The 6,916-nt window shown below is 41.0% G+C and overlaps 1 pseudogene; it reads left to right on the top strand.

Moving 5' to 3' along the window:
• Positions 1-4,410: 4,410 nt before the first annotated feature.
• LOC141832149 (transcription factor DIVARICATA-like) lies at positions 4,411-6,557 on the top strand (annotated as a pseudogene).
• The last annotated feature ends 359 nt before the right edge of the window (positions 6,558-6,916 follow it).

The following is a 6,916-nucleotide window of genomic DNA, read 5'->3' as shown; positions in this document are numbered from 1 at the left end:
ACAGTTACACTATTTATTGGATAAATAGCAATTCACTATTTGAGTGCACATTCTGTATGTATTTGAGTGGATCTTAAACTCGAATACTGAATATCCGCAATACGATTCATAGCGTGAGAGAATTTGTGATTGGATCACAACTAGTGAGCATCTCTACACGTGTAATTATGAATGTATTGGAATTATCCCTAGTTGAGGAATTGATGAGTATGAACGTCATCGATTCTGTCGAGACTAGCACGTTTTGAACTCCTTGGTTAGCCAAGCAGCTGATCTCACTACTGGAGACATTTAATGTTGAGAGTTAAACGTAGATGCTGGTTAAAGGTAACCAGTTCATTGGAGTGACCTACTTTGAGACTTCATATGGTTCGATATTGTATGTCAATGAAGATCTTAGTGCAGCTTAAGTGCGAGTTTCTTTTGACTTGCGGTATTCAAGTCATCTTGGTCATGAAAACTTATACTTTGACATCTTAAGCAAGCATCTCCAGGGAGGTGTGGACCCGAGATGATTGGGTATAAGTCGAAGTGCTTGAAGGTGTTTGAATAGCCCACAGAGGATTCACCGCTCCTTGGAAAAGGAGATGTATACCTTGCAGCCGCTTGTCAAGATTGTTACTAAAAGTCTTTCGCCAAAGCATTACATGTCAAGAGTACGGTACTCTTGGATACGTGTACAAGTAATTTGAATCCACAGAACAACAAAGCAGCTTGGGTTAGGTGTGACGTAGTCAGCCTAATGGGGACCAACACATAGACAATGTCCTGAACCAAGCGAGTATAAGATGATGAAAGGAACAAGGCACGATTCAGTATAGCTGCTGAAAGGTTTAGAACTGTTCTGGAATCAATCGTTGATTTTTCAATCAATTGGGGATCATGATATACTACTAAGTGTCACTCATGATCATTCTGTAATTAATGGTTAATTACAGACAACCAACATAGCCGGGAACCTATTGGGTCACACGCACAACATGTCTCCGAAGGACTTAAAACGAGTTTGAGAATTGGATTCTCAGAATGAGAGAAATAAAGTCTGATTGAACCAGAAAATGGATAAAATGATCGAACTCGTCTTATGAAGATGAAACGAATGAAATTGATTTTTCGTTCAAATCAGAGGTGGTTTGGTTAGTGAACCGAACGATTCAGTTTTGAACCAACTTGGCTTGGTTTGCGATGGAAGAGATTTTGGCAGAACGGATGGGATGAGAAGTTTCGTCTTGTGAAGACAAAGTGAACAAAACTTGTTTGGATCAAATCGGAGATTGTTTGGTTACCGAACTAAGCGAACCAAAAGTGAACTGATTTGCTACAATATGAATTTGAACCAAACCCGGTTTAAGCTAAACCCTAATTTGTTGATGCGGTTTGGTTTTTTATCCTCCACCGGTTCATTGCAGCCATTACTCGTCCTTAAAACCAAGATCGTGAACAGGGTTTTTGGGAGAGTGCCGAACACCTGATCTAATCTTAGCGGATGAGCTGTGTCCACGCCCGGTTGGCGCTAGGGTACCGGGACTGGAGGGCTGCCGTCGTCGGGCTGGAGAGTCGCAAGTTCCGTTCATCCTCTTCATGAGCTAGGGCACGGCAAGGCGCTGCGTTTCTCCCTGCAACACACCCCTTTCGACTTCTTCTTCCTTGCTGAGATTCACAAGCAAGGGCACGGTGGCATCGAGCTTGCGGCATGGCTTCTGGTGCTCGCGGTGGTCCTCCGGCAGTCGCTGCTCAAGCGTGGGTTCCAGCTCTTGCAGTGGGATTCCAGCGCTCGCAGGGGCCCTCCAGTGGCCGACCATGGGTAAGAACCGAAATCGGATGGTGCCATCTTTCCTCTTCCCTGATCAGGCCGGCCCCTTGTTTCCCGAGCGCCGCTGGCCTGAGTTTCATCCTCCAATCGTCGGCCAAGGAAGAGGGTAGCTGGTGCTGGTCACTGTCGATTCCTGTCCCTCTTGTTGAGAGCTCGTTGCCGATTGCATGAAAGGAGAAGAAGAACTTCATCCAAACCGAACCCAAGCTCTTGTTTAGGCTGTGGGGAACCCTGGTTCTTGTTTCGGTTGTGTGGGAGAAGTTATTGTTACCGTGTGGGAGAAAGAAATTGTATGTTTGTGTTAGGGTTTTGATATGTCAGAATTTGCTATCCGATCGCTAGAAATTGTTTACAGTTATCTGATATGTTTTTGACTATTGTTAATCAAATCCCGATCATCATACAATTGTTTGTTAATTTCTCGAAAGCTTACGAAGGTTCCGAAAATTGTTCCATCGTGATCGGGAAAGGTTTCAGGTCGTTTTGTCCATTATCGGTAGTCAAAGATTAACCACTGATAAACTACATTGGGAATACGATTCTCGATGATAGTTGGAAAGCTCCGGAACAATTGCGATAAACGTTGTTGTGTGGTTTTCGGAACAATGCTTCTCTCGATTCGATTGTCATCGATCATCGGCTAGTATCGAAGACGATAACGTGACTCGTGGCTTCCGAAACCATCCAAACGGGAGCTTGGCGTGGATCACCAATAGAGGCGGGACTCAGACGAGGATATTGACCTCATTCTTATTGAAAAATAACTTTATTTATCAAATAAGACTGAATATCTGACTTTACATAATTTTAGAAACTGAAATTGAAATTCTTTCTAAAATAAAGTACATAAAGACAATCTCTAAAAACAAAGTTTTATTACTCTCAACTCTTAATTAACCTTCTCCCACTGCAACAGCTGCGATGATCTTTTCCTTAAGCATTCATCTGGTTACTTGGAACCTCTTGATTGTTCTTCTTTCTTCGGGGACAATCTGCCTTCCAGTGTCCTGACTGCTTGCAAGTAAAGCACTTGCCTTTTGGCTTCTTTACTCCTGTCTGTGGTCCATTCACCTTCTTCGCCGGTCCAGATGGTTTCTTTTTCTTCTTCTGAGATATCAAGTTGACACATGGGTATGCATTAGAGAATGTATACTGAATGTCCCGCCATAAGAAAGTATCATAGATCATTATATGAGTGTCATATACTTTCTCATGTGGCTATTAGTATGACTATTAGTCCTTGGACCTGAAGTCACCATGGTTCCCAACATAAGGAGTTATATGCTTTGGTTTCGTCAAACGTCACCCGTAACTGGGTGGACTATAAAGGCGATTACTGGGTATATAACGAATTATGTAGTTGCATGTTTGGATTTTATTCATACCTTGAAAACTTTAAGTACTGCCATACTTAACATAACTAACATTAGTAAGTAAAGTTAGTAATTAAGTAGCGCCGCCCTTAAAGAGTAGTAAGGAGGGCGATCGCTACAAGATAACTCTGCTCAGACAGCTCAGCCACTTGCTTCTACAGCTCAACCACATGCTTCTATAGCTCGGTCATTCAGTGACACAGCTTGGCTACATGCTCTCTGACCTTAGGTTCGGTCAGCTGGCTAATAACAGTCAGCTCGGTCAGATCGGCTACTAGCAATCAGCTCGGTCAGCTCGGCTACTAGCTCCCAAATGGTCCGACCCCTCTCCTCGGCTCAAGATCAAACTTTCTCTTAGCCACCTTTCGTGTTAAAAGACAACCGAGCTTATAAGCTCTGCTAAAAGAATAAAGACGGTTACTAAATTCCCAAATTGGGTTTCCTAAATTTTTGCGCATTTATGCTCACAACCATCAGATGAATATAATCATCTTTGGCGAGCCATTGGATGATTAGAAAGCCGTCAGAGATAGTACCCTTAATGGCGCATTATTAGCTCATTTGACAGCTAATCATAAACGTTACTTCCCTAAGATCGTGCTCCTCTTGCTACTATATAAACCCCCACAGGTATGAAGGAAATCCTCTTTGGAATTCTTTACACACGCATACTACTTTTAAGGAAATCCTTTCTGGAATTCTTTATATACGCATACTACTTCTTCTTCTTCTTCATTCTTGCTCTTTGCTGACTTGAACGTCGGAGTGATTTGTCGGGAATCTCGGTGCCTCGTTGACGCCTTCGCTCAGCTCTTTTTCGGGTTCCTTCGTCAGCAGGACTAATAACAATTAAAGTGATATATTTTTGATTAGTGGTTTGACTATTGATGGCATCCAACCGGAACACTGGATAAAAGAAAAAAAATGCAAATTGTAATTCGGTTTTATGAAAATTATTTATCTGTAAGATTAATCAAGTGGTTCGTCATTTATATTAAAAAAATTAAAAGAAAACAGGGATGCTTCTCAATAATGTGAAAGCATATATTTGGCATCAGATAGGTAAAATGGAAAGATGAATAAAGAGAAGCAGACTTACAAATTATTAAAGTTAAAAGGATATTTTACGTATTTAACTTTATCTCTCTTTTTTAAAAAAATACTTCCAAAATTTTAAAAATTATCATACAAAAGCGGGAGCTGCATTTCCCCAGGTTGTTTTCACATCTCCCAACAGTGTCTGAGCAAGAATAAATTAAAGCAGGTGGGAAGGAGAAGCAATCCAAGGCCATTCATTTCTTTCTCCATTCTTCCCCTCAAATCTTCACCAATCCAGTGGACTCCGGCTTCGGAACAGCAAATCTTGCAAAAGGTACCCTCTTGCCCTCTCCACGCGTTGCTATCTTTTTTTGTTTGTTTGTTTGTTTAGTTTGTTTATATTCTTCGGTGTTTTGGTCATCAAGATCGTTCTATTTAATGTTCTTCTAGTTTTTATGGTTAATTCGAATCCTTCAAGGGGAGACTTGCTGTGCTTCCCTTTGAATTGGTACCAATTGATTGTTTTCTCCTCGGTAGCTCCGGATGCTGACGAGCCCTTGAATGGAAATTCTTACTCCGTGTTACCCCAGCTCCAATTGGTTGGTTAGCGAGAAAAGAAAGGGTAGCAAAGGAACTGGCACTTGGACCCATGACCAAAACAAGCGCTTTGAGGATGCATTGGCAAGGTTCGACACAGAGACCCCCAAGCGTTGGGTAATGGTGGCGGCTTCTGTCCCCGGGAAGACTCCATGGGAGGTGGAAAGTCACTACCTGGACTTGGTGGACGATGTGAGGCAGATAGAATCAGGGAGGATCCCTTGTCCTGGTCATGACTCTTCTTTTTCTCTAGGATGGGAGACAAATTATGGCTTTGAAGGCCTGAAGCAAGCATACAGAATCCGTGGTAAGCAATCAGGAGGACGAGCATTCGGCCATGAGAGGAAGAAAGGAGTCCCTTGGACTGAAGCCGAACACAAGTAAGTCCTACAACAATCTTTACTGCATAAGAAAGAATGAGCCCTTCTTTCTGTTTAGATTAAGTGAGCTTTGAATCCTCACATGCTTAGTTCATGCTGTCTACTTCACACTTTGATACATAATTTAGATGATACTGGTAGACATTAAATGTGTGTTTCATCTCAGCTATTTTTATATGAAATGAAACAGAAAAAAAAAATTATGGGATACTTTAGGTGTTGCTTGTGTTTCTTTTGTTATTGTAGAAAAGAATGGGTAGCAATGAGAATTTTATTGTTGTTTCTGCAGGCTTTTCCTGCTTGGTCTAGAAAAACATGGTAAAGGGGATTGGAGAAATATCTCTAGAAATTTTGTGATCACAAGAACCCCTACTCAAGTGGCGAGTCATGCCCAGAAGTACTTCATTAGACTCAATTCAGGTGGCAAAGATAAAAGAAGGTCTAGCATACATGACATCAAAACCACGAATTTATCGGAAAATAGGCCTCCAGCTCTCTCAGAGCCACCCACTCTTACTCCTGAGCCAACCACTGCTTTTGTGCTGTCGTGGCCTGATTCTCACATCCATTATCAATTCAAATCGACCCAGTGAAGCAAATGGAATACTTGGCTCATCTGTGCCAATTCATGTAGAAGCTCCTTATAATCTGAAATCAGAAGCTCGTGCATCTCAGAATGACACTCTTCAACTTGCAAGCACTCACTGTAATATAGCTTGTGAGTTGAAGTAACTCTGCACAGCATCATCTTGAAATGTGATAAATCGTTAAGGTTAATATATGTATAGTGAAGAAATGTTGCAATCTAATGCCAGCCACAAAATGGTTTTGCCCAAGCACATTTGTAGATTGTTGATTCATGCAAAGTCATTGTTAAAGATGAAGTATATAAAATAATAGATGGTGGCTGAGTCAGATGCCATATTCTTACTCTGCAATTGTGAATAACTGTTGATGGTGATATCAGTTTTGGAGGCTTCATCTACCATCTCGGGCTTCACTAATGCTTGTTTGTCTCAGCTTGGCCACTAACTTAGATTGTTGATTCATGCAAAGTCATTGTTAAAGATGAAGTATATAAAATAATAGACGGTGGCTGAGTCAGATGCCATATTCTTACTCTGCAACTGTGAATACCTGTTGATGGTGATATCAGTTTTGGAGGCTTCATCTACCATCTCGGGCTTCACTAATGCTTGTTTGTCTCAGCTTGGCCACTAACTTTAGTTGGGAGTCTGTATTCCACTGATTTGGCATCTCATGCTTTCATCCTTCTCTTACTTTTCTTTATGCTTTGTTTTTTCCCTTTTCCTTTACGAGTGTATCTCTATAATGTAGCACAATGTCTATCCCAATAGAATCAGATGAACGTGTTGTCAGATACGGACAAATTCATCGTTTTGTTTTTCCCATCTAAAGCTGATGCATGTGAGGTTGCATTAGAAAACTTTCAATAACGGACTTAAATGCAATGCTAAACTCTCAATAAATGACCTTCCCCCTACCTGGCCCAAACTGAGTTTTTGTTGGTGACATCAGTCTGAGTTTTTCTTGAATGATCTGTTGAATTGATCAAAAAATTGAAAGAAGAACTTTCATTATTGACTAAACCATAATTTATATAAAAGTATTTGAACATACTTGCAGACTCTTAATATAAATAATATACAGGATCCTAACTCCTTCTATAGATTGATCAATCTTGACTCCATCCA

Source organism: Curcuma longa, chromosome 7 (assembly GCF_044706935.1).
Source record: "Curcuma longa cultivar G26 ecotype Majalengka, Jawa Barat chromosome 7, ITB_CL_G26_1.1, whole genome shotgun sequence".
NCBI lineage: Eukaryota > Viridiplantae > Streptophyta > Magnoliopsida > Zingiberales > Zingiberaceae > Curcuma > Curcuma longa.
This window is presented reverse-complemented; position numbering and strand designations above follow the sequence as displayed.